Below are 26660 nucleotides of genomic sequence, written 5' to 3' on the forward strand. Positions count from 1 at the left end.
CGGAACGATGAATCATATGACGCCTAAGGTGTAGGTGGGGCATCTATCCGTAGACTATGCTGCCACCCATGTAGGGAAAAAGTATCCCTCGCTGTAGCCTCCAACCGTGTACAGACCTCCGTAAATAGGTCTCGGTTCTCCACTACAGTATGTGACCTATAGACAATAAACATCTGGAAGAAGAAAAAATCAACAAAGCACGTTTAAAACTGATTTGTTTAGTGGATGGGAAAAATATAAGTCATCTCCATGCTCCTCCATCTCAATTGACTAACATGTACCATTTTTAAAATATAGCGAGACACATTAGTTTTCCATGATTCCGCCAGCTAAATCCGAGTGATATCAAAAGAATCCGCATCCATGTGCAGATGTTAATTATGCAAGTCAGTGGACATTTGAGCCATATATCATATAACACTGACCAGAAAATACAAACACACGGAATCTTTACAATTGCATATAAGTATGCGAATGAATTTCAGCATTGTAGCGAAAACACATTGCTTGTATAAAGGAGGAGACATAGAGAGGACGCGAATGAATTTCAGCATTCATCCCAACGTTGGCTGCTAACTCCAAGTTTCTCCTATAAATGTTGCAAGACTACTCACCCATCCAGGGGGTCTGAGAGGGGCAAAACGATCGTGTTCGTCCGTTTCACCCTTCTGAAACCCGCTTTGCACCTCAACCGTCGGATCCAGTAATTATTTTTGTACCAGCCGCTGCTTGTTCTGGGTGCATGACGGTTGGGCCCGTGCATGCGTGGGGCCGTTTGTTTGAGACAACGAGGGTTCGTGCTCGCGTCGCTTAGAAAATTGAAGAGGTGAAAACCCTAGCCAACCAAAGCCTCATCCTCTCCCCAATCCCGTGCCTCCCGTCCTCCCCCAATCCCTGCCTCCTCTCACCTCCTCCTCCTCCTCTAGAGACAGCGGCGGCTCGGCCCGGCCCGGCCATGGAGACGGAGCTCACGCGGCGCACGGACGAGCCGGAGCGCGGCGGCGTTCGAGAGAGGAGCAGCTGGCCGCGGGGAGATCGAGGGCGACGGGCGGCTGGAGAGCAGGCCGCGGCCGGCGAGCTCGCGGAGGGACGCACGGGTGCAGCCATCGCCGGCGAGCTGCGGGGGCGAGCGCGCGCATGCAGGTGCGGGCGGATGGCGGCGCTCCCGGTCGGGGCGAAGGGCGCGTGAGAGACGCACTTCAAGATGCGACGCCGGAGCGCGGCGGCGCTGGCCGGGGCCTTGCGTGCAGCGGTCGGGGCGCAGGGCACAGGTGGCCGGGGTGGAGTCACTCACGCCAGCTCGTCAGCTCCCGCCGGCCTCCTCAAGCCTCGTCAAGCCATTGGCAAGGACCCCGTCGCCTGATGCCCATGGTGCGTACCCTCTCCTCTTTCTTTTTGCCATGGATCATGTTCTAGCTCGTTGGAGATGGATCCCTCACTCCTGCACGTGATTTAGTCTTCCTCTATTCTCAGTTTATCATGCACAAAAACATGATTTATAGATCGGTACCCAGTATGTTTTCTCCTGCACGATTCTCTGACCATAATGATGACTCAGCTATGTAGCGCTGTAGCCAGCGTTTCTTTGTCCTAGGTGAGTGCTTAGGTTCTGTGGGATTCCCTTCATAGTATTGCAGAAATTTCATGCTTCAAGGAAATATGAACAATGTGGTTTCATGCTTCAAGGAAATATGAACAATGTGGAGAATGGAATTGGAAAAGAGATGCTATTGGTGTTGTCCCTGTCTAATAGATGACACAATGTACAGGATGTTTGGGCGCTTGTGCTGCTGTGGCCCAAAGTTTTGCAAATGGCTTCTACTGCTGGTATTCCCTCTATTCTTCCTTGTCACCACTTTGTTCTTTGAGTCAATCACTCTGATATAGGAGGTGCAAAATGTGATGAGAGCATAGTAGTACATTTTGGAAGGTTACCATGCCTAATTTGTGGGTGGGTAAATATCTACAGGCTATGAAATAGATTAAGTTAATTAGAAACTAGAATAAATAAATGGCAATGAGGTCATGCTTTCTAATTTGGTTCACAAGGCTTGTATTCTGATGTGTTGGTACCACATGAGACATATCTCCATTTCATAGATCTCGCTGAAACTATTAGGTGGCTGAATTTACAGACAAGAAGCTGCAGGGCAGCGCGGACAAGAATCAGCAGGGCGGCGGTGCTCCGCCTAGAGGAGTTGCAGGGGAGAGGAAGGATGCCAGAGACAAGAGGGAAGAGCGGGCGGCCTCCCCTCTCTCTTTGTAAGCCATCTGGTCGGTTTTGCATTATGGAATAACTATTTTTCTGAATATGGGAATTGGCTTATTTGATCTATATGCAATTAACAAGTATGTAGTGTTCAACATGGGCTCGGAATTAAAATGAAGCTCTTGTGATGTAGAACTCAAAATAAATACATGCACTAAGCTTAGTAAGGTATCACAAGGATAGCAGCCAATGTTTTCTGAAATTGTGCTTGGTTCTGTTTGCGGAAGTAGACAAATGGCAATCTTGATGAAACACTGCATTTTTCCGTTCACAGTGACGATTTTTCCATGTGGCTGAACCAAATGCCTTTTAGAATTAGAAATATGACTGAAGTTTATGTTTTTACAATTTTTCTATTTGTACCTACATGCTTTCTGCAGCTAATTAATAAGTTCTGTCTTAATATGCAGAGGACATGAGATCAAACTGGTTCTTTGGGATGATCGTGCAGCTGAGTTCAAAGTTGAGGGGGCTTGTGCTATAGGAGATACGGAACGGGCAAGTGCGCCTTCTTTGTTGGACCATTCCCCGAGATGGTAAAAGGTAAACTTGTAGGCATCTACTCTTATATGTGTTTCACTTCGGAGTTTGATATTTCAGTCCATATAACAGGTTGGTTTACTGTGATTCCAATACAGTTTGTGTTTTCAGGTATTTTGAGTAATGGAAATTATTATACTTGGATTGTAAGTGTGATGCGATTTTTCTTTTAAACTAAACCAACCATGATTCGGTTTGTGCACAGAGTGATGACTGTTTTAGAGTAAGCTAACCTTGACTGTTTTAAAGTAAATGGCATATTTTGAATGATTTCTTTTATTCGAGCATTGTTCACCACTATTCTTTATGTCATGACATTTTTTATTTATGCTTCGGAGCTAATGCAACTATGTGACCAATCATGTATTTATAAAGGTTTGGCACTTCTTTATTTTGGTTCGACTTCTTTTAATCATTTTGTTGTGTATTCAAGTTTTTGCGGTTGTCACTATACCATAATAATGATCCATGTTAATCACCAATGAGAACTATGTGTGCATGAAGTTATTTATTTAATCTAGGAGGCCAATATAATTTTGTATCAAAAAATGTGTTTATACCAGCTTGCTAACCTGCAATTTCTGCTATAACGTAATTTTTTGGTTCAGTTTATAGAGAAAATAACTACAGTATCATCGTAAAAAGGTTGAGAATACCTACAGTATCATCCTAAAAAGGTTGAGAAAATATAAAATTAAAATAAGTGAAGTTGGCATTGTAATGCTTTGAGTTTTCTATTTCGGTAACTTAGTTTTTAAGTGCTCAATGCTTGGCCATGTCGTGCTACCTTGCATGCGATAGGAGTGGATGCAGGACACGAGAATCGTCAATCGGGTATATTCGGCACCTCTATTGCTGTTTGACCCTAGCCCATATATGGAATGCAACAAGGCAGGAATTCGTAGTCATTTGTCGACGTGTGCTTACCATTATTAGGGTCATATTCTGATTATGTACCAAACGAATGTCTTGACAAAGTTCCAGGAAATGCGGTTCAATTAACTACTACTGCTACATGTTTATTGTCTCCTTCAGAATTCAGACCTCTGCCCTTTTCGTTGATATGCATGTGAACTGAACTAGGCCTACAGGTCTGCAAATCTGGTTGCCGACAGATGTTAACTTTTCTAAGTAGTACATACAATTTATCTCTAAATTTACTTAGCTATAGAATTCTGTGTAAATCACACCGGGCGACCGATGCATGTGCAAGCAACGGCGACAGAGTTGGTCCCTGTAGGCACTTGATCAACATAATTTGAATTTTGTAACAACTATGGGTGATGTAAGTAATACAGATAGGGTTTTCCAAATTATCTCTATTGTTTCATCCTGTTGATAGATGCACAACTGAACATTTCGTTTCCGTTTCATAGTTAACAGCTTGAATATGACTAGCCTTTAAGAAACATGGGTTGGTACATCGTAGTTGGCATGTGGTTCAAATTTCTGCTGGATTTCAGGTTCTGTTTTGTTCTTGGTAAGCTTTCAGCTTTCATGTAATTTTATTATTAAATTGGTTGCCATCTTTGCTCTTATGTTCTATAACTGAATGTACTTAGGCAGTTAGGCTCGAAACACAGAATATAATGGTCTATATTCAGGTTGCTATACAGGATAATCTCAGTTTCTACCATCTAAGTAACTCCATGGTAAAACTGAAGGGAAGGATGCAACAAATTTGCCAGCATATGCTGTCAGCTGATGCCTAAAAGTTTGTCAGGAAAATCAAGTTCGTGATATAAGATTTCTGACACGCGGCGCTTTAAATTGGCAGTATTGTTTTAAGGGTCGACAAATTATTCAGAGACCTTGAAACCTTCAATGCTTATCACTGAGCAGGCATGCCATATATCGGTACGGTCTATCATGGTAAATAGAGGTGGATGGGCCAAACAAAATTTCTCATTTGTTAGCATTAACTTTTTATGTTAAGCCTCTTGAACGTACCAAGCACGCTGTATTGCTCAAATCTTTGTGGGTTGAAATTTAAAACATACAATTATTTCAAGGTACGAATGCACATGTATCTGTTGTTTCTATGGTAAGCACTCTACTGTAACATACATGTTTTTGATGGATGTGCTATAAATAAAAAATACCTTAGTAAATGGCATCTAAAGTGGCAGTAGTTTACACAATGCTTATTTCAACGCTTTGCTGAAATCTCAGGCCCTTGAGTTACTATTCACATGAATAATGAAGCTTAGAATTCACAGTTTGGGCTTGAGTTGTCAAGCTTAGAATTCATATTACTAGGATTAGGATTAACTGCATGGGAATAAGTGGTTGTGCTGATGACTTCTGTTATGGAGTCATAGGAAGGAATATGTTTTGTTATATGTTGGTATTTTACTTTGGTGTTTGACCAGAGAAGGGGATGGCTGGTAGCATTGTTGCATTATTTCGATCAATATTTATTGGACACAGATACTTTAACTTTGAAATTCGAATGAGATAATTGAGAAGACTAATACGAGCAATGTCTGTTCTTTTCTGAGAACATCGTTATGGTCAAATTCCATTCAGACACTTTGTTTTTGTCTTCACTGTTATTGGTAGAGATTCGTTTCCTGTAATGTTCTCTTTATTTTCCGGAGTTTCTTCAATTCTTCCTAGCAGTTACTTGAGTATGTTGCCAGTTTTGTACTTCTGATTTTGTTAAATTATCCAGCGACCTCTGTTCTATGGATTGAAGATGGGGCTTCTACCATCTATGAGAAGGGCTCTAAATGTGTGTCTACAGGCCTTCTGCCGTTCATTTGTCTTGATTTTTATTCTTCCTCGGCAATTCAGAATTGGAGGATCCATTGGAAGCCAAATTATCACCCAAATCAGTATTTTTATGGTGACCACAGTCGTTTCCTTCTGTTGGGAAATAAGCCATCAGTTGTTCAGGTTCGTTCTCTGCTATTCAAATCAAACAACATCCTATTAGATGTACAGTTCTTTCACTGTCTGTATTCAGCTTGACTTTAAATCTTTAATACAACTGCTCACTGCTTCCAATAAATTTCAGCGTGTGCATACAAGAAGGTGCAGTTTTACTCCACCTCACAACACTTGCCGATGCAGTATCTTGCCTTCCAATATTAGTGTGCAGGAATATAACATAGAACCTTGACGTCAGGGTGCCTTCTTCGAGGAATCTGGTGAAACTTACAAAAGAATTGTGATAGCATGTTTGAAGCCGCTTGAGGACGCACTCCAAATATTGCTGGAGCGCTCGAAGTTGTTTCGCGCCCCCACAGCTTGTCCCTTGGTATACCATCTCCCTCCGGTCTATCTTTTGATTTTCCTATGGAATTCGTGATTTATGCTTAGTTGGTGTGTTATTCTTAATATCTCTTGTTCATATTGTTATTGGTGGTTGACACAAATGCAAAAGGAGAGTCGTAAATTTGTGGTCAAGCAGCAGGAGCCACGGTATAGGGAGGTGATGACCTCAAGCAGCAGGAGCCACGGTGGACGTCGGGTGGTGAGGAGGATAGGGAAGAATAAAGAAGGGGCCATCAAATGGGTGCCGCCTGTTGCGTTGACGCTTTTCTCTCCAAGTAATTCGCCGTCACGGCTGCTTTGCTGATGGAGTTCCTGGTGGCTGGTCCGTATGGTTGAGGTGAGTTCGCCCTTGTTTATCTCGTTCTTTGCCTTCCATTCTCCCTTCTTTGCTAATTGTTTCAGCTGATTCTTCTCTTTTCCTTTGCATCTAGCCATCCAGATTTACGTTCCTCCTGTAGTTATTCTACGCTCAGCCTCTACTCTCTGGTACACCAGTTATACCTTCGTTGTTCTAGCTTCTTTTTAATTCTCACTATCAACAAATAAGTTGGTTGAAGATTGCAGCAGTCACATAATGCTTGACAGAGTAAAATAATTAGATAAACTGAGAACTTATTAACCTGATTTTTTACACACAAATTTGCAATACACCAACAAGAACTGTGATTTACCTCTTCGGAAACAAGGATGTTATATTCCAGAAGCAGCAGCTATTGTTTCCTGAAATGATACGATTAGAGCGGGTGAGCCGTGTTGGTGATGCTGAGTGTAAAGCCGTGAATCAATCTCCCTTTTCTCTTGATTGTGTATGCCCTCCATCCATGAGCTCTCCTTACTTATTTGGTTTGTTCAATATAATATAATATCATTTAGGAGATAATGATGATTTCTCAACAAAAAAATCATTTATAAAAATCACTTTGTTTAGTTTCAATCTCATGCAAAGTAGTTCTGTTTAGTTGTTATAATTCCTAAATATTAGCTAGCAGTACATGCCAGATTTCAAAACAAAGAAACTGGAAAGGCATCTTATATAATGTATAATATAAGAACGGATTCGGTTCCTTGAAAAATGTAAGTGTGCAGAGTGCATAGGTAGAAATATAGCAATGTGGTATGGAGTAATCCTAATTGACAATCAAGGTCTGAAGTTATGAAGAATCCTAATTGGAAATGGCAGCCATCAAATCTAATCTTTCATGACAAACATGTTCAATAACTGAGTTCTCTTCCTGCAATTCTTCTGCGACCAGCTCCATTGCGGGGCAGCTACTTCTTCTAACCAATTCTTGTCTCCCTAATTTACTTTCTACTTTATGCAACTAGAGTTCGGCTAGCAGGTAGACTCCTACAATAAAGGCGACAGCGGCCAGCTGCTGCACCTACCTTGTTTCTGATAGTACTTGAATTATGTTGCGCTATCCAATATACGACATTAAAAATTAGGCCAAAACTAAAGAATGGTTAAATACGTCCCGCTAACTTATCAATAACGTCTTGTTGAAGTGGTCAACTCTGTTGAGCTGTGCATTATCTTTATATTAGCATTTGTGTAAACGTTGTCCAAATAGTTGAAGCACTTGTTCTGGAGCCCTTAAATAAACCCTAACCCTCACTTTCCACCCTTGTTTGCTATGTAATAAAGGGAACATTTAGTTCCCACTCCCCACTCCATATGACACGAGAGCAAATTTGTATATTTTTTGATAGTAAGCAAATTTGTATATGAAAGCTAGACAAACACTAGATCGAAAATGAATAGATTTCACCAACTCACGTTTGTTCTACTAAACGCCCTCCTCACTCTATTTGTGGCAAGAAGATGAAGAGCAAGTTGGAGATCTGAAAGTTGTTCATATCGGGTACTATCTTCCGATGTGGCGCAGCTTATGCATCACATTTGTCCACACACATTCCCGATTCTAATGCACGGTCTTCAACTCTTCTACATACCGTGTTGCATCTTGTTCTTTCACCTTCGGTTCCATCGCACCGTTCCCGATTCTAATCGATCTCCTGTCCCTTTCAGATCCATGTGTGCGTGGAGAATGGTGGGTAGTACAGTCTCAGGAGGACTGCGGCGATATCTCCACCGCTGTCGCGGAGGATGGAGTCCATGTTGCCAATGTCACAGAGGATGGTGTCCTTGTTGCCGCCATCGTAGCATGGCCATCGCAGAATAGAGAGACGCTCATGAATTGATTTGTTAGGTTCCTCCAGCTGTCCTAGGGTAAGTCGCGGAATTTACTATTATGCTACAAATCTTTTTTTTAGTTGCATGAGACCCCTAAAAGTGCTTGCACTGTAATAGCATTGTGATAGTAGAATCTTATATCTTGAACGAAATGAAAATGATGATTTGGGGACTGTAACTGATCTCTGATTTATTACCTCCAATTACCAAATGGGGAGTTGATGCAGTATTTGGTACATTAATATTATATGTTGTTCATGTATGTTTGATTGAAGCTACTGAAGTTGCTTCATGGTTTATTGGTTTATGGATAAATGATTATAAAAAAGAAAACTTGCTGAGTAAATTTGAATCTTTTGATAAAGAACCATTCCTTTGTATGTTATAAATAGGTTCTAAAAGCGGTCTTGGTGAAAAGTGTAGTTCCATAAGTAGCTTTAAACCATTTATAGTGGATCGGAGGGTGTGTACCATATTTAGTACCATCAAATTGACCCTCCTATCATTAGGATTTTGGTTCCATGATGATAGGTAAGGTTTTGAAATTTAATGTCTTCTTCTCCTTTTCAGGTCCCTGAGTTGGTTAATGTTGATTTTGCTCAGGCACGGTCCATCTTAGGGGTCAACGAGAGGTGGCTCAAGCGATACGGGATGGCGGCGAGCAGCGGCGACCGCAGCGGATGGTGCAGCAGACTGGACATGCTTTAGAAATCGCGGTCAAGACAACACGTCTTGGGGAGTGGTGCGCCCGTCAAGCGACAGCGTCTGATTCCGACACAACAAGGTGAGCTTTCCCCAAATCCTCTTTCTTTATATCTTTCTCTCTTTCCATCAAGCTTGTGCGATGTGCTATACTTTCTCATCTTTTATTAGATAATTGTTGGCACTTTCAAGGACCCATTACACCTCGCTGTGGAATTACTTGATATGTTGTGCAGCGTGAGACCCATTACACCCCCTGTGGACCCATTACACTTTCAAGGGCTGCATATAGTGTTGTGAGCCTTCCCTGTGGCCTCCTTTTTAGTCTTGATTTGAGGCTATTGCTACCTACCGTGTAGTTTCATGCCTATGCTCTGACTTGTTCAAGACTTCTTTTTTTCTTATATTGTTTTAAGGACTATCACTCAAGTCTTAGGATTTGACGACATTATTTCTGGCTGTTAGATTGTACAACATCTTTGTTATGGATTGTGACACCCACACAATACTGGATTCAGGTACACTAGCAACTACTCGTTTTGTCATCTATTATGATTTAGTTGAGACTGAGGTCAACATATATGCTGGAAAAGGACAACTTTGCATGTATTAACTTCTGGACTATTGTAATGTGCGTCATCAGCCAGAGAAGGCGGGGATCCGTGGATGCCAGTGAGGGAAGCAGCTTGGCTCGGGCCGACCATGGTGCTAGCGTTGCAGAGTCGCCGCCATCCTCATTCGTCTCCCATCCACAGCTGGCTCCAACCCCTCCTATGATGTCGTGCTATGAGAGCAAGAAAAAGAGAAGACATGCTCTGTATCTACATCCAGCGTCCACACAGCCAGATAATGGTACTGCTCTGAATAATTTTTTTTGTTTAGAGCAACGGTGATGCATGTAACTATGTTACCTTAAATTATCTGCTTGTGTTAATTGAAAAAATTATGTTCCTTGCTTACATTTTCAATGCAAACTTGTTGGTAGTTTGTCCATTCTGCTGTTTGAAAATTCAAAGCACTCCATATTAATGCATTCTCTATCTTCTGATGTGTCGGCTATTAAACTAAGCAACGACATATGTACTACACATGCTTCTGGCATAGCGTGATTAAAACATAGGTTAATGCCGTACTTTTGTTTGGAAGATTAGTCCTACTATTTTTTGTCGATTGTAAGTATTGGGGGCATGCTTGGATAATTTCCTGGTGTGTTTTGTATTGTTCTGACTATGCTTGTATCTAAATGTGTTGTCTATTATTCTGACCGATACATGTATTTTGTACAACGATTGACTGTAAGAGTTACATATGGCTATTTTAATCAATTTTAAGAGTTACATATATGCTTTTACAGTTTTTTATGTGTTCATAGAATAGATAACTTAGCTTCTTATGCATTGAAATAACATTGAACCTCTTTCTGCATGATACTGGCATCCACGATTTGTATGTATTGTTATGTACTTGAGTGCACCGGCGGATATATGTTTTTCGACTATTTTGTTCTTATGGTGAACTCTTGTGAGTGAATATTTCGACCTTGATATATCATCTGCTTCTACTTTCTGGTAATTGCTTTATAACTATTTTACTCTAGGCCTCTAATCCTCCCACCAGAAAATGACTAGCCGAGCCGCATCAATGTGTGACTGCATGAACCTTTGAATTGCCCCAACCTCTAACTCTTTGACCCTTTTGATAGGTCTGTATCTACAACTGGTACCGATTTTTTTCAACGTTTTCATTCTCCTGCCTTGTAAAGTGCTCTCTATGTTAGTTAGGCATAAAGTAGATGCCCAAGATATATTTAGAACATGTTTGTTAATGTGCAATGTCTCCACTCCAGGTTATAGATTTTTCTTTCAAACTTTTGTCCTTCAAATGTATTTCCTTTTCTCCAACCGCTTTTGATCATTGGAAACTACTACTGGATGTAATTGTGTCCATGGAGTTCGCTGATCTATGGTTCTTGTGCAACAGAGAGACCCTGTTATAAAATCCTTAATTATTGGAGCCATTCATATGATGTATCAACGCATGAAGGAAGAAGATTTTCTTGTATTACTTTATGACTTTTTGTCTTTGATCATTGAATGGCACACGCATATGCTGCTGTATAATGCTTGTTCTGGTATATATTTGTTCTTTGGACACAGTGCACATAGAGATGAATCTCTTATTGCATGATTCTTTGAATGTGTGTGTTTGTGTGTGGTTATGATATATTGAGCATTTCTGTTATGTACTTATATTATTGTTTCCTCCCAGATTCAGAAAGTCTATCCTGTTTTGTTATTTTTTTCCAGTTTACATATGATAATGCATAAGGTTCAGGGAGCTCAAGAAGCAAGCAGCCAATACGAGAAGACTTAGTAGTTCATCTTTGTCTTAAGACGCCACAAGCAGCTGCTATGGTTTCTAAAATGACACCATTCTCTGCAACTCTGCAAAATAATCTGGATAGACTTTGCTGAGTTTGGTTGGAAACAAATGAAGTGATGAGAAATTAGAATACTTTATTTTGTGGCAATCTTTGTGAATTTGGTATGTTTCCCCATGCCTAATCAGACTTTGGTATTCAGGTCTTTGGGCTTATGTGTTTTTCTGCGAGGACTATCATGTTGCTCTGGCTGGATTTCCATACTTTATATGTAGTGAATCTCAACATCATCTCATTTAAGTGCCAAAGTAACTTACTATTGACTTGTGAACATGGAGCAGCCAATTAGTGTAAAACTTATGGTTTGATTAATGTCCCACTTTGCCTTTGCGCTGGGGCGCAACCGGTCTTTGTGGATGGCAGAATTGCCATCATATAAGTTCCTGGGATTGTATTAGACCACACAGTAAAAAGTGTAATTTACAGATGAAATGAAGAAATGGCAGAATTGCCATACTATAAGTTTGCCATCCTAAAAGTTTACCATCCTATAAGTACCTGCATTAATTTGAAAATGGATGGTCATGCTTGCCGTGCCATTTTATGAGTTTGCCATCCTATAAGTTCCTGCATTAATTTGAAAATGGATGGTCATGCTTGCCGCGCCATTGTATTATAACTTCAGTATTATGGTCTTGGGGGTTTCCTTGAAAAATACTTATATGAGCTACTATTTCGCTTTTGCCTTTGCGCTGAAATTGTCATATCTAATTGCAGCACCTTGATAGAATGTTGTGTCTACAATTATACTAAAACATTTATTAATTTTCAAGCTAATTTTTAATACTAAATAAGTAAAACTTATAATTTAAATTTTGCTATGATTCCGCCATTTGCGCGATAGCGCAACGGGTCATCTAGTTTCTGTAAAAAACAAAAGAAGAGGGCTATGATACATAATCATGACCAAACGGAAGACCAACATTTGTGTGCGAGGGTGGGGATTAGGCAGTACCTATAGTCCAGAAGGACAAATCCGTCCGTCCAAGATTTGTGCGCTAAGAAGAGGGGTGGAGTGGAGGAGTCAGAACTTGGATGGCTTCCGTGCGCGACGAAGATGAGCATGGACTGGAGGCGGCGTAGCTCCGACCACCATCGTCGCATGATGAAAAGGGGGTGGTGCCGATCTCAGGCACCCACACGGTGGCCTGCCGTTTGCCCGCATGTCCTCCTCCTTGCCACCGTCGACAGTGGCTCGTTGACCCCTCGTGCGGCGACCCATCGTGCGATAAAGAGGGGTGACGTCGATCACAGCGACCCACACGGTGGCGCGCCTTACTCGTGAGCTCCAGACGCATGGTCGACATGGGTGTCACCTCCTCTTTGCTCCCTGCTCGCTACCCCTCGTCCATGCCAACGACGGTGCGGCCACTCAGCTCCCTATTACCGAAGACCAAGCCCAGGGTGGGGCTAGTGTTTCGCAGGCGCACGTAGGGCCACGGCCGAGCATCGCAGTGGCGGGGAATCAAAAGAGGAGTAGGAGGCGGCGGGTCGGATGTGGCTAGGGAGGGGAGAGATGGGAGAGGTGGGGAATGAGAGGTGGGAGCATTGGTCGGCTCGGGACCAACGAAGCGTAAACCGGCTGGGCGCACTGCTTTGACCATCTAACAATGCTACACCCACGCGCTTAAGGAGGCCAGAAAAAACTGCATAGGTGTTTGAAAGGATCGTATGCCGCACCTAGAGGGGGGGGGGTGAATAGGTGCTAACCAATTTTTAGTTCTTTTTCAATTTAGGCTTGACACAAAGGTAAATTCTCTAGATATGCAACTAAGTGAATTTACCTATATGACAAGATAAGCAACTAAGCAAGATATAGCTACGCAATATAAGAGATAGAATAGGATAGAGGTAACCGAGAGTGGAGCACGCGATGACACGGAGATGATTCCCGTAGTTCCCTTCCTTTGCAAGAAGGTACGTCTACGTTTGGAGGAGTGTGGTTGCTACGAAAGCCAAACCAACGGCCACGAAGGCTTCACTCAGATCTCCGGTGAGCAACGCCACAAAGGCCTAGCCCACGTCCACTAAGGGATTTCCACGAGGCGGAAATCGGGCCTTTACAAGGTTCTTGGGGCACACATCCACAACTGAATTGGAGGATCCCAAATCTGTAACAATACAACAATCAACAACAACACATCAACACAAATCAACTAGGGAACCAAATAGGAATACTAGCATGAGATCCCTCAAACAAATGAGGGGAAAATGAAGAACGCTTCGGTGAGGATGTAGATCGGTGTCTTCTCCTTCGAATCTCCAAAGATCAAGAGCTTTGGTTGGGGGAGGAAGGAGATCTTGCAAATCTTGTGTTCTTGAGGTGGCTCTAATGGTGGTAAAGCTTGGCAGATTTTTCTTGCAATGATTGAGCAACTTGTCCCTTTGGAGAAGAGAGCTATCTATATAATTGGAGCTCTCAGATCTGACCGTTGTGGCGAAATCCACTAACACCGGAAGTTCCGGCCAGGGTGGCCGGAAGTTCCGGCTGGCACCGGAAGTACCGGCCAGGAGAGCCGGAACTTCCGCCAGGAAGATTCTTCGTCAGATGACCTGGTCAACAAGAGATTGGGCGGAACTAGGGCGGAACTTCCGGTGACCGGAAGTTCCGGCCAAGTTCCGGAATTGCGCGAAAACCTTACTGGACTATACTAAGCCACAATTCCAGATTTCCGGAACTTGCCCGGAAGTTGGGCGGAAGTTCCGCTGACCGGAACTTCCGGCCAGGGAACAAAAACAGCCATCAACACTGCGCTGACAGGGCCTCTGCAGAACATACCAGGGCGGAAGTTCCGCCTGCTGGGGCCGGAACTTCCGCTAGAAGTAAAAAACCCTTCAGAACATCAGAACAGGCAGACCATCTCGCTGAACAAAAATATATTCCGAACACTTGTACCTGTCTACATCAACACACAAAATATATACCTAGTGTTGACATCAAACACACAAAACCCAAAAGGGCGGGAAATGTTCTTTCAATCTCCCCCTTTTTGGTGTTTGATGACAACACAAGTATTTGCAAGGAATGAAGTATGTAAACCAACAATGTGCAAGATGTAGAGGAGCTCCCCCTAGATATGAGCATTGGTACATAAGAAGCTCCCCCTATATCTTGCACCTATCTTCCATGGGTTAGCAAAAAGATCATGCACAATACAATATAGTGATAGGCATATGGAAAATAAGATCATGCACACATAGATAACCATGGAAGACTCACATACGGAGTTTACCATACACATAGATAAGGTTCCAAACACATAGATAGAGTTTACAAGCCAACTAGGACATAGTACGACACCACAAGATAAATAGAATCACAAGCGATAAAAATCAAAGCCAACACGAGCTTGTGACTCCCCCATGCAAATACCCAACGGAGAGCAACCTAATAAGGTTCTCGCTTCTCCCCTTTGGCACCAAGGCACCAAAAAGGGAAAGGAGAAACTACACGTCCCAAGGGTCGGCATTAGCCCAGCCGGGAGGGAGGTTCGATGTAGCGCCGGGGTAGGGAGGAGTGTGCGGAGGAGACTCGATCTCAAGACTATCTGGAGGGAGAGGCATGCCATGCTGAGAGACCCACTCCGCCTACGAAGTGATGTTCTCCTCGGATCCGGGAGGAGACACGTCCACCACAAGAGCCCTCATGATGCTCTTCTGACGAACCCGAGACTTCTTGGCTTCTGCATGCTGCTGATACTGACGGTGGTTGACTGCAGAGGTGAGGCAAAAGATCTGTCAAGCGGCGAGCAAACTTAGAAGCCCAGCTTGGTGGCTTCTCATCCATGGGTGTAACATCTTCTATCGGAGAGTTGTGACGCTTGGTCCTCAAAACCTTCACTTCATGGGATGTGATACTGAGGGGAATGGAGTGAATGAGGGTGCTCTCATAAGTATCAACCCAAGTGTCCTCAATGAGCTTCATAATGTATGGAGCAAACGCGGGAAGCTTCTTCTCCATCACAGATGACCACATCTCATGATAGATGTAGTCCATCACATCAAGCCTCTCACCGGTGCCCCTCTTAGCAAAAGGGTTTGCCATTAGATCCACTTCATAGAGATGTAGCTCATCAAGGTTGCCACCCTTTGGTCCAATGGTTTCCCGGTAGACTCTAAGCATAATGTCCCAAGTAGGGAGAAGATCCGCACTCTTGCCCGGAATACCCCAACCTTTGATGTAGAGGGGCTCCAAGACTTCCCTTGTTTGAGCAAAGGAGCTATCATGGCACCTCCAACCATTTGCATCTATGCCCGGGTAGCGAGGGTATCCAAGGGCACTTCCAAACTTAGCCAAGTTAGACTCAAGTAGCCTTTCATGAGACATCCACCGGAATGTTTTAGCTTCATCCGAATCAAAGTGTACTGTGGCATAGAATTGTTGGATCAATCCGACATCATAATCCTTGTTGAGCTCCATAATGGGATAGAGCCCAAACTCACCACACATAGCATAGGCTTCTTGAAAGTATGTGGAAGCGGCCATCTTCCCGGTGTCAATGGCATGTTGAGGGGCTACCCCCTTCTTGAATGGCACATACACTTCATAGAAAATCTCCTCTTGAGTCTTGTTGTGGAACCTCTTATCCGTAACCCTATTGTTCCGAGGGGTAAGGTAAGGGTTCACGTCACAGAGCTCCTTGTACTCAAGATATTGCATGTTCTTCACGGATACATGGATGTTCTTTCCTCTCACTGCGGGTGTCTTTTGCCTTTGGCCGGATTGCTGACGAGCGGTGAGCTTGGATGGTCTAGTTTGTTCAAATTCTTCCACAATCTCATCCACATGACCTTTGCCTCTCTTCTTGGATGAACCTGGGATGGAATCAACAAGATAGGAATGATAAATGAGTGCACACTAGCAAGGAGGCCAAAACCAGAGCCTGCACAGGATATTGAGTAACAGCAGAAAAATTCGCCAGGCCGGAAGTTCCGGTGAGAACCGGCGGAAGTTCCGCCCCGGAGCCGGAACTTCCGGCTGTTCGAATACAGCAGCAGTTTCTCACCAGATCTGAGGCAATGGCTCGGTGATCCGCATCACAACAACATCCTATGCAAGTTCTAGTAAAGGAAAGGCATCTAGAGATGTTCTACCATAGCTTTGCCTAGAGTATGCCCTATAGTTCATCTAGTGAGGTCTACCCACACATAGAGATGGAGAGGGCACAAACCAGGGGGAGCCATGGAGGAGGAGAGGGAGTGGATGCCAATCCACGGAGCCGATCCGGCGGAGGTCGCCGGAGGAGGGAGATCCGGCCGGAGAGAGGAGCAGCCACCACAGGGAGAGAGAGAGAACTAGAACAGATCTTGGGTGGGGGAAAGTGAGGAGGCAGGAACTGCCTCCCCGTTCCCGACCAGATATGTAGTGGTTTCGTAAGGGCGGAAGTTCCGCTCGTTGGAGCCGGAACTTCCGGTCCCCCAGAAACTACTCCAACTGATCAGCAACGGCGGCAGGAGCTGGCAGAAAATTCCAGCCGGAAGTACCGGTCAGAACGACCGGAACTTCCGGTGAAACGGAAAAAGTTGTGCCAGGAGCAGTTTTTGACAGGAAGTTGGTGCACTCGGAGCGGGAAGAGGATATGGCTTAGATGAGATAGGCTTAGGACAGATGCGCCAAACTGTGAGATGGTACATGATCACTCATTTTTGCAAATAATGCAAATGAAGGTCAAAAGTGAGTGATTTCCCATAAACAAGGAGATGTCAATAAAACTCAATGAAGATCCAAATAACTCCAACTCTTCACAAAGAAGAGTGTGGTGGCCTAGGCCACCATATATGAGTGTTATGGTATGGCACCGCGAAGATATATCTTGGGTCCAAACCAATACTCATCATTGAAGCTCACATATCAACATATGATATAAAGAGAATGATTTCTTAATGTTGGCATTATGGGGGAGGGATAGCTCAATAATTTAAACCGCACTCCCCCTATTTCCATGCCCACATCTAAACCAAATAAAGTTTTGAGACAAAGGTGTGTTTGCAAGATGGTCAAGCTATACTCCTTGAATCAATGATATTTAGCTCATTCCTCAAATAAGAGAACCTTGCTTCATCAAGAGGCTTCGTGAATATATCGGCAAGTTGATCTTTGGTAGGAACATAGATAAGCTCAATATCACCACGGGCAACATGATCCCTAATGAAATGGTTCCGGATCTCAATATGCTTCATTCTTGAATGTTGCACCGGATTATAGGCAATCTTGATGGCACTTTCATTGTCACATAATAGAGGCACTTTGTCGCAAATGACACCGTATTCCTTTAAAGTTTGCCTCATCCATAACAATTGAGTGCATCCACTTGCGGCGGCAACATATTCGGCTTCGGCGGTGGAGAGAGATATACAATTTTGCTTCTTAGAAGACCAACACACCAAAGACCTACCAAGGAATTGGCAAGCCCCGAAGTTGATTTCCTATCATCCTTGTCACCCGCCCAATCCGCATCGGTATAACCATTGAGAATAAAACTTGAGCCTTTGGGGTACCAAATACCATATCTTGGGGTATCAACCAAATATCGAAAGATTCTTTTGAGAGCCATCATGTGGCTCTCCTTAGGAGAAGCTTGATACCTTGCACACACACCAACACACTCAACACTATGTCCGGTCTAGATGCACAAAGGTAAAGCAAGGATCCAATCATGGAGCGATATACCTTTTGATCCACCTCTTTACCATTGGGATCTAGTGCAAGATGACATTTGGTGACCATAGGAGTGGCCACACCCTTCATCTCGGTCATCTTGAACCTCTTGAGCATGTCTTGGAGATATTTTGCTTGATTGATGAAGGTTCCTTCCCTCAATTTCTTGATCTCAAAACCAAGGAAGAACTTCATCTCTCCCATCATAGACATCTCAAACCTATCGGTCATAAGCTTTGAGAATTCATCATTGAAAGCTTTGTTAGTCGAGCCAAATATAATATCATCAACATATAATTGGCAAACGAAAAGCTCCCCATTGACCCTCTTAGTAAAAAGAGTGGGGTCGATTAGCCCAACATCAAACCCACGGTCTACCAACAATTCCTTAAGGTGCTCGTACCAAGCTCTAGGAGCTTGTTTGAGACCATAAAGTGCTTTATCAAGCTTGTAGACATGGTTAGGAAAGTTGAGATCCTCGAACCCCGGGGTTGCTTAACATAAACCTCTTCATGCAAAGGACCATTAAGAAAAGCACTTTTCACATCCATTTGTTGTAACTTAAAGTTATGATGCGAAGCATAAGCAAGAAGGATACGGATGGACTCAAGGCGAGCCACGGGAGCATAGGTTTCTCCAAAGTCAATTCCCTCAACTTGAGAGAACCCTTGAGCCACCAATCTTGCCTTGTTCCTCACAACATTTCCAAAATCATCTTGCTTGTTCTTGAAAATCCATTTAGTGCCTATAACATTGCGGCACTCCTTTGGCTTCTTTACTAAGGTCCACACTTTGTTGCGCTTGAAGTTGTTGAGTTCTTCATGCATAGCTTCCAACCAATCCGAATCTTCAAGGGCTTCAAATACTTTCTTGGGTTCCACTAAGGAGATATAAGCATGATGATGGCTAAAGTTAGCCAATTGCCTTCTTGTGGAAACCTTTGCCCTTACATCACCAAGAACCTTGTCATGAGTGTGTCCACGAAGTTCGAGATTCCTTTCTCTTCTTGCTAGACGACGGGCCTCGATCTCTTCCTTGGTCTTTCTTGGCCTTGGAGGTGTCACTTGATCAACTTGATCATTTGGGTCCCCGTCTTGACCTTGAACTTGAGCTTCCTCAATTTCTTGGGGTTGCTCATTCTCATGTGCTTGATCTTGAACAATATTCGGAGAAGGGCAAGAGTTGATTGGATCCTCATTGGAGCCATTATGAATGCTTGGTTGATCTTGACCTTGATCTTGTCCTTGATCTTGCACACAAGAGGGAGGGTCTTGTTCTTGTTCTTGGGTTGGTGCATCATTTGCTTCACTAGGTAGGGTTTGTTGATGTTGAGAAGATGAGGGCTCCACCGTGGTAGAGCATAGTTCTTCCCGAGACGCCACACCGTGTCCCTCAATGGGGCGGAAAAATCCCACACCCATTCTTACTATGGCATCTTGAGGTATTTCATCACCTGCACAAACATCAACTTGCCCCACTTGGGAGCCATCATTTTCTTCGAACTTCACACTACAAGATTCAATGATAATCCCGGAGGATACATCAAAGATTCTATAAGTGTGAGATTCGGCACCGTAACCAACAAATATACCCTCCAAAGCTCTAGGAGCAAATTTAGACAAACGAACTCCTTTGATTTTGTAGAAACACTTACACCCGAACACCTTGAAGTATGAGATATTAGGCTTGTTCCCGGTGAGTATTTCATATGGAGTCTTGTTCAAGCCCTTGCGGAGATAGATCCGGTTAGAGGAGTGGCAAGCGGTGGAGATGGCTTCCGCCCAAAAGTTATAGCGGGATTTATACTCCGCCATCATAGATCTTGCCATATCCATAAGAGTCCGGTTCTTCCTCTCCGCAACACCATTTTGTTGAGGGGTGTAAGCAGTGGAATATTTATGTCGAATCCCCTCATCACTAAGAAAATCATTGAGTGTATAGTTCTTGAACTCGGAGCCGTTGTCACTTCTTATTGCCATAATGAGGAGGTTGTGTTGGTGTTGCACCTCGGTAGCAAAGTCAATGAATATTTGTTGAGTCTCATCCTTCGTCTTGAGAAAGTAGACCCAAGTGTATCTTGAGTAATCATCAACAATCACCAAGAAATGTTTCTTCGCACCAAGACTTGCATGAGTAACGGGACCAAAGAGATCCACATGAAGGAGCTCCAAGATCCTCTTGGAAGAGATGATAGTCTTGCTTGGATGCGGAGAGTCATGCATTTTGCCTTCAACACAAGCCCTACAAACACGATCTTTGGCAAAAGACACATTTTCCATTAGTCCCACAATATGGTTCCCCTTGTGAAGACTTTGCAAAGTTCTCATGTTGACATGGGCTAGGCGGCGATGCCACAACCAACCCACGTCCGCCTTTCCGAATAGGCACATCGAACTTGTCGTGGTGGTCCCCGAAAAGTCCACCACATACAAGTTGTGTTCGCGATACCCAACGAAAGCGACTTTTAGAGTCTTGCTCCACAAGAGGACCACAATATCATTATCAATAAAGACGGCGAAACCCATCTTGCCAAGGGCGGAAACGGAAAGAAAATTGTAACCAAGAGTTTTGACAAGCATGACATCCACAAGAGTAATGTTATGTGCAACCACAACCTTGCCAAAACCCAATACCTCGGATGTAGAATTATCACCAAAGGAGACGGTGATATCATTTATGTTAGGCCTCAACTCCTTGACGAGGTTCTTGCCTCCGGTCATATGACTTGTACATCCACTATCAAGTACCCATTTTGAACCTCCGGCGGCATAGTCCTACATGAGATCAATTCTTGGATTTAGGTACCCATTTCTCAATGGGTCCTCTTTTGTTAGCAACAAGGGTCTTTGGGACCCAAATAGACCAAGCAACATAACCATCATATGGGCCAACATATTTAGCATAAACATCACCATAATAATCTTTAAATAAAACATAGTGAGGGTTAGCAATTCCCGCATCATCATCATTAATGGTTTTTCCCTTGGGGGATTCACCATTAGTGATGGCTTTCTTCTTCTCTTGTGCGGGCTTGGCCTTTTGCTTGTTTGCCTTCTTTGCCTTGGCATTATAACCAAGGCCCTCCTTCCCATTATTTGATCTTTGCTTACTCAAAAGATCATCCAAAGAAAATTTACTTTGGGGAGAGGAGGCCTTAGCGAGTTCATCCTTCAACCTAGCATTTTCCTCAACAATATTTGCATGATCACATAGATGAGTAGAGGTGCTAGGTATGTCATATGAAGCGAGCCTAATTTGAAGTTGCTCATAAGACTTGGAGAGGAGAGAGTATTCACTCTTCAAGGCTTTGTGTGCCTACTCTAGATCATCTAGATCTCTCACAAGTTTCTCATGATCAACACCAAATTTGGCCTTTTCATTTGTAAGCACTTTAGTCTTAGCTCTAGCAAGATCTCTAGCTTTAGTGAGCTTGTTAATTTTATCTTGAGGATCTCCAAGATTTTCTAACCTCTCTTCAAGAGAAGCTATGGTTTCTTGGCTTTCCTCAAGAGCATTTCTAAGAGCATGTAGTTCAAGAGCATCTTCTCTTTCTATTTGGCATTTTTTTTCTCAAGAGTACCATTTAGTTGAGCCATACGAACCATGAGGTTTGAAACATGCTTTTTAGTATTACCTTGTAGGTTAAGAATGAAATCATCAAACTCTAGCATTTCTTGTTTCACTTTTAGACTAGCAAGATCAACCCCTAGATCACTTGAAATGATAGGCATAGAGGGGTTAGGGGATGATACCTCGGAGGATTTAGCCATGAGGCAACTTTCTTCCTCCACATGAATGACCTCATTGGGGGATTCACTTGGTGATGAAGAGTTAGTGGAGAGGGAGGCAAGAGCGACCAATCCATTAGAGGTTGCATCTTCTTCATCATCAACATCATCATCTCCGGAGGTATACTCTTCTTGAGTTGATAGCACAATAGATGTGTCCAAGGAGGACCTTGTCATGAAGCAATGTGCATTCTTGATATGAGGACTTTCATTGGGGGAATCGAAGAGGGATGAAGAGGGAATGTTGGTGGTGACAATGGCGGCCACCTCCTTTGAGCTTTCTTCATCTCCATCATCACTAGAGCTTTCAACCTCATCGGAAGAATATTCTTCCCTAGTCACTAGCACAATCTTTGAGGGCCTCTTGCCCTTCTTGGTCTTGTTGTTGTAGAATTTCTTCTTGGGGGCTTTTGAATATTTGCCCTTTGAGTCTTTGCTTTTGTCCTTGGGAATGAGCCTTCCACCATGAGTCTCCCTATTCTCATAGGGGCACTCGGCAATGAAGTGGCGCTTGTCATCACAATTGTAGCAAGATCTTGACCTTGGGCCCGAATTTGTGGACCCCCTAGAGTTGTTTCTCTTGATGTTGTCTTCCTTGGCCTTGGATGGGTCAACCCAAAAAGAGTTGGCATGGAATGCCATGTGGTCATGGTAGTGGTGTTCCAAGTCTTCCGGATAGGACATACTCCAAGATGCCCTATATGATTCTTGAGGGAACACTTCTTCAACGGAGTTGACCGCCAAGGCAAGGTTGGACCCTTTTGTCATCCCAAGAGCTCGATTGCGAGAATCATGAGAATTATCCTCAAGCACCTTGAGAGCTTGCATCTCGTGCACGACTTGTTGAGAGGTGAGAGAGGAATAGCATTCCCTCCCGACAAGAGTCTTGACATCAATGGGTACAAACGGCATCATGCATTCGATGTACTTCTCCCTCATCCAAGAGTCATTGATGTGGGTGGCACCAATCATCCGGAAGGCATCGGCAACGGTGAGAAGTCTTCCATACATGAGTTCATGATCTTCATCCGGTAGCCTCAAGAAACCTTCGGCTTTATTCTTAAGAGCATTATACTTGTTCCTCCTCGTGCTCTCACTTCCAATGCAACTAGCGGACAAACCGTCCCAAGCTTCCTTGGCGGTGGTGTAGTTCCGAACACGATGCAATTCCTTTGTCCCCACACTAGTTTGAATCATGTGCAAGGCGGTGTTGTTGAGTTGACTATCAACCGCTTCTCTTCTAGTCAACTTGTCGGGGTTGAATGGCTTGAAGCCTTCCAAGATGATTCTCCAAAGTTCATTGGAGGCACTGCAAACATGAGAGTGAAACTCAAATTGCCAAGTATCGAAATTCTCAATGGAAAACTTAGGTGGGTCGCCCCGAATGTTCATATGGGGATGGGGAACCGGAATATTGGGAGATAGAAAAGGTGGAGCTACTCGATTGTAGCTCTCACCTCCACTAGTTCCCTTAGGAGATGCAATGGGAGATCTGATAGTGTTTAAGTTATCACCTTCCACGGGTTTGGTAGAGGAGGGTAATTCCGAAGCATCACCCTCTTCTAACGCACCCGTGTCCTTTACCTCTACACTGGGAGCCTTGGGAAGGGCCGGAGTCAAAAGCTCGGCAATCATCTTTTTCATGCTTTCCATTTGGGCTTCCATGGAGGACTTCAACGAATTGAAGTCTTCCATGGAGACCGTCTTGGCGGCCCCTTCCGAGGACTCCTCGTTTGGCATACTCTTAGGCGGTTAAGCCCGAAATAAGAGCCGAGGCTCTGATACCAATTGAAAGGATCGTATGCCGCACCTAGAGGGGGGGGTGAATAGGTGCTAACCAATTTTTAGTTCTTTTTCAATTTAGGCTTGACACAAAGGTAAATTCTCTAGATATGCAACTAAGTGAATTTACCTATATGACAAGATAAGCAACTAAGCAAGATATAGCTACGCAATATAAGAGATAGAATAGGATAGAGGTAACCGAGAGTGGAGCACGCGATGACACGGAGATGATTCCCGTAGTTTCCTTCCTTTGCAAGAAGGTACGTCTACGTTTGGAGGAGTGTGGTTGCTACGAAAGCCAAACCAACAGCCACGAAGGCTTCACTCAGATCTCCGGTGAGCAACGCCACAAAGGCCTAGCCCACGTCCACTAAGGGATTTCCTCGAGGCGGAAACCGGGCCTTTACAAGGTTCTTGGGGCACACATCCACAACTGAATTGGAGGCTCCCAAATCTGTAACAATACAACAATCAACAACAACACATCAACACAAATCAACTAGGGAACCAAATAGGAACACTAGCATGAGATCCCTCAAACAAATGAGGGGGAAATGAAGAACGCTTCGGTGAGGATGTAGATCGGTGTCTTCTCCTTCGAATCTCCGAGAGATCAAGAGCTTTGGTTGGGGGAGGAAGGAGATCTTGCAAATCTTGTGTTCTTGAGGTGGCTCTAATGGTGGTGAAGCTTGGCAGATTTTTCTTGCAATGATTGAGCAACTTGTCCCTTTGGAGAAGAGAGCTATTTATATGATTGGAGCTCTCAGATCTGACCGTTGTGGCGAAATCCACTAACACCGGAAGTTCCAGCCAGGGTGGCCGGAAGTTCTGGCTGGCACCGGAAGTACCGGCCAGGAGAGCCGGAACTTCCGCCAGGAAGATTCTTCGTCAGATGACCTGGTCAACAAAAGATTGGGCGGAACTAGGGCGGAACTTCCGGTGACCGGAAGTTCCGGCCAAGTTCCGGAATTGCGCGAAAACCTTACTGGACTATACTAAGCCACAATTCCAGATTTCCGGAACTTGCCCGGAAGTTGGGCGGAAGTTCCGCTGACCGGAACTTCCGGCCACTCGCGTCGGAACTTCCGGCCAGGGAACAAAAACAGCCATCAACACTGCGCTAACAGGGCCTTTGCAGAACATACCAGTGCGGAAGTTCCGCCTGCTGGGGCCGGAACTTCCGCCAGAAGTAAAAACCCTTCAGAACATCAGAATAGGCAGACCATCTCGCTGAACAAAAATATATTCCGAACACTTGTACCTGTCTACATCAACACACATAAATATATACCTAGTGTTGACATCAAACACACAAAACCCAAAAGGGCGGGAAATGTTCTTTCAGTGTTGCCCAGCCTATGTAAAAATAACTGCGGAGACGAAACTACCAAGCCCATACGTGCTAACACCACAGTAATTCAAAAATAGACCTCAAAATTCTAGAAAAAAAAAGAAGTTAGTTCCCCTTTAGCATAGTACTTATACTCGTGCTGCCATAACACATACTAGCAATGAAGGGCGCGGCGGCACGCCGAGCCATGTGGTGGCTGAGTGATGGTAATTCTTAGCAGTGTTAAATATTTGTGGGTTTGATAACCCACAAGTATAGGGGATCGCGGCAGTCTTCGAGGGAAGTAAAACCCAAATTTATTGATTCGACACAAGGGGAGGTAAAGAATACTTATAAGCCTTAACAACTGAGTTGTCAATTCAGCTGCACTCGGAAAAGCACTAGTAACAGGGGTGATGTGAAAGTAGCGGTATTATGAGACCAATAGTAACAATGAACACAGCAGCAAGTAGCAATAGCACAGGAGCAATGGCACCGGAAAATAGTTGTTACTACTTCCAATGACATGTAGAACGAGTATATAATGATGAAAGATGGACCGGGGTTCCCAGCGATTTACACTAGTGGTAACTCTCCAATAACAAGTGACAAGTGTTGGGTGAACAAATTACAGTTGGGCAATTGATAGGATTCAAAGCATTAAGTTAGAACATCCAGCTTATTAATCATGTAGGCATGTTTTCCATATATAGTCGTACGTGCTCGCAATGAGAAACTTGCACAACATCTTTTGTCCTACCAGCCGGTGGCAGCCGGGCCTCAAGGGAATCTACTGGATATTAAGGTACTCCTTTTAATAGAGTACCGGAGTCATTAACACTTGGTGAAAACATGTGATCCTCACATCACCGCCATCCCCTCCGGTTATCCCGATTTCTGTCACTTCGGGGCCTTTGGTTCCGGACAGTGACATGTGCATACAACTTGTAGATACAATCTAAGCAATAATTATAGAGCTTAAATCTAAGATCATGCCACTCGGTCCCTAGTGACAAGCATTAAGCATAACAAGATTGCAGCAACAATAACAATAGAGAGTACCAACTAGCTACTGCTAGAACCCGTAGTCCATGGGGGAACTACTCACGGAGCATGATGGAGGCGATGGCGTTGATGGAGATGGCTTCCGGGGGCACTTCCCCGTCCCGCGAGGTGCCGGAACAGAGACTTCTGTCCCCCGAATTGGAGTTTCGCGATGGCAGCGGCGCCCCTGGAGTCTTTCTGGAGTTTCGTCAATTGGTCTCGCGTTTTTAGGTCGAAAGGGATTATATAGGCGAAGAGACGGAGTCGGAGGGGCCACGGGGCCTCCTCCCCATAGGCCGGCGTGGCCAGGGTGGAGCCCGTGCGGCCCTGTCGTGTGGGGCCCCCCTGGCTCGCCTCCGACTCTCCTTCGGTGTTCTGGGGCCTTCCGGGAAAAATAAGATGTTTGGCGTTGATTTCGTCCAATTCCGAGAATATTGCCCGAACAGCCTTTCTGGAACCAAAAACAGCAGAAAACAGGAACAGGAACTGGCACTTCGGCATCTCGTAATAGGTTAGTTCCGGAAAATGCATAAAAACATTATAAAGTGCAAGCAAAACATGTAAGTATTGTCATAAACAAGCATGGAACATCAGAAATTATAGGTACGTTGGAGACGTATCAGCATCCCCA

At 44.0% G+C, this 26660-nt stretch overlaps 1 long non-coding RNA gene across 2 annotated transcripts; it reads left to right on the forward strand.

Moving 5' to 3' along the window:
• The first annotated feature begins 7107 nt into the window (after positions 1-7107).
• On the forward strand, positions 7108-9943 carry LOC124688799. Of its 2 annotated transcripts, XR_006998627.1 has the most exons (4): positions 7108-8318; positions 8853-9066; positions 9156-9502; positions 9628-9943. It is a non-coding gene; the product is annotated as an uncharacterized LOC124688799 (long non-coding RNA). The 2 variants fall into 2 exon arrangements; XR_006998625.1 differs by having other exon boundaries at positions 8853-9502.
• The last annotated feature ends 16717 nt before the right edge of the window (positions 9944-26660 follow it).

The sequence above is a fragment of the Lolium rigidum genome, chromosome 1 (assembly GCF_022539505.1).
Source record: "Lolium rigidum isolate FL_2022 chromosome 1, APGP_CSIRO_Lrig_0.1, whole genome shotgun sequence".
Lineage (NCBI taxonomy): Eukaryota > Viridiplantae > Streptophyta > Magnoliopsida > Poales > Poaceae > Lolium > Lolium rigidum.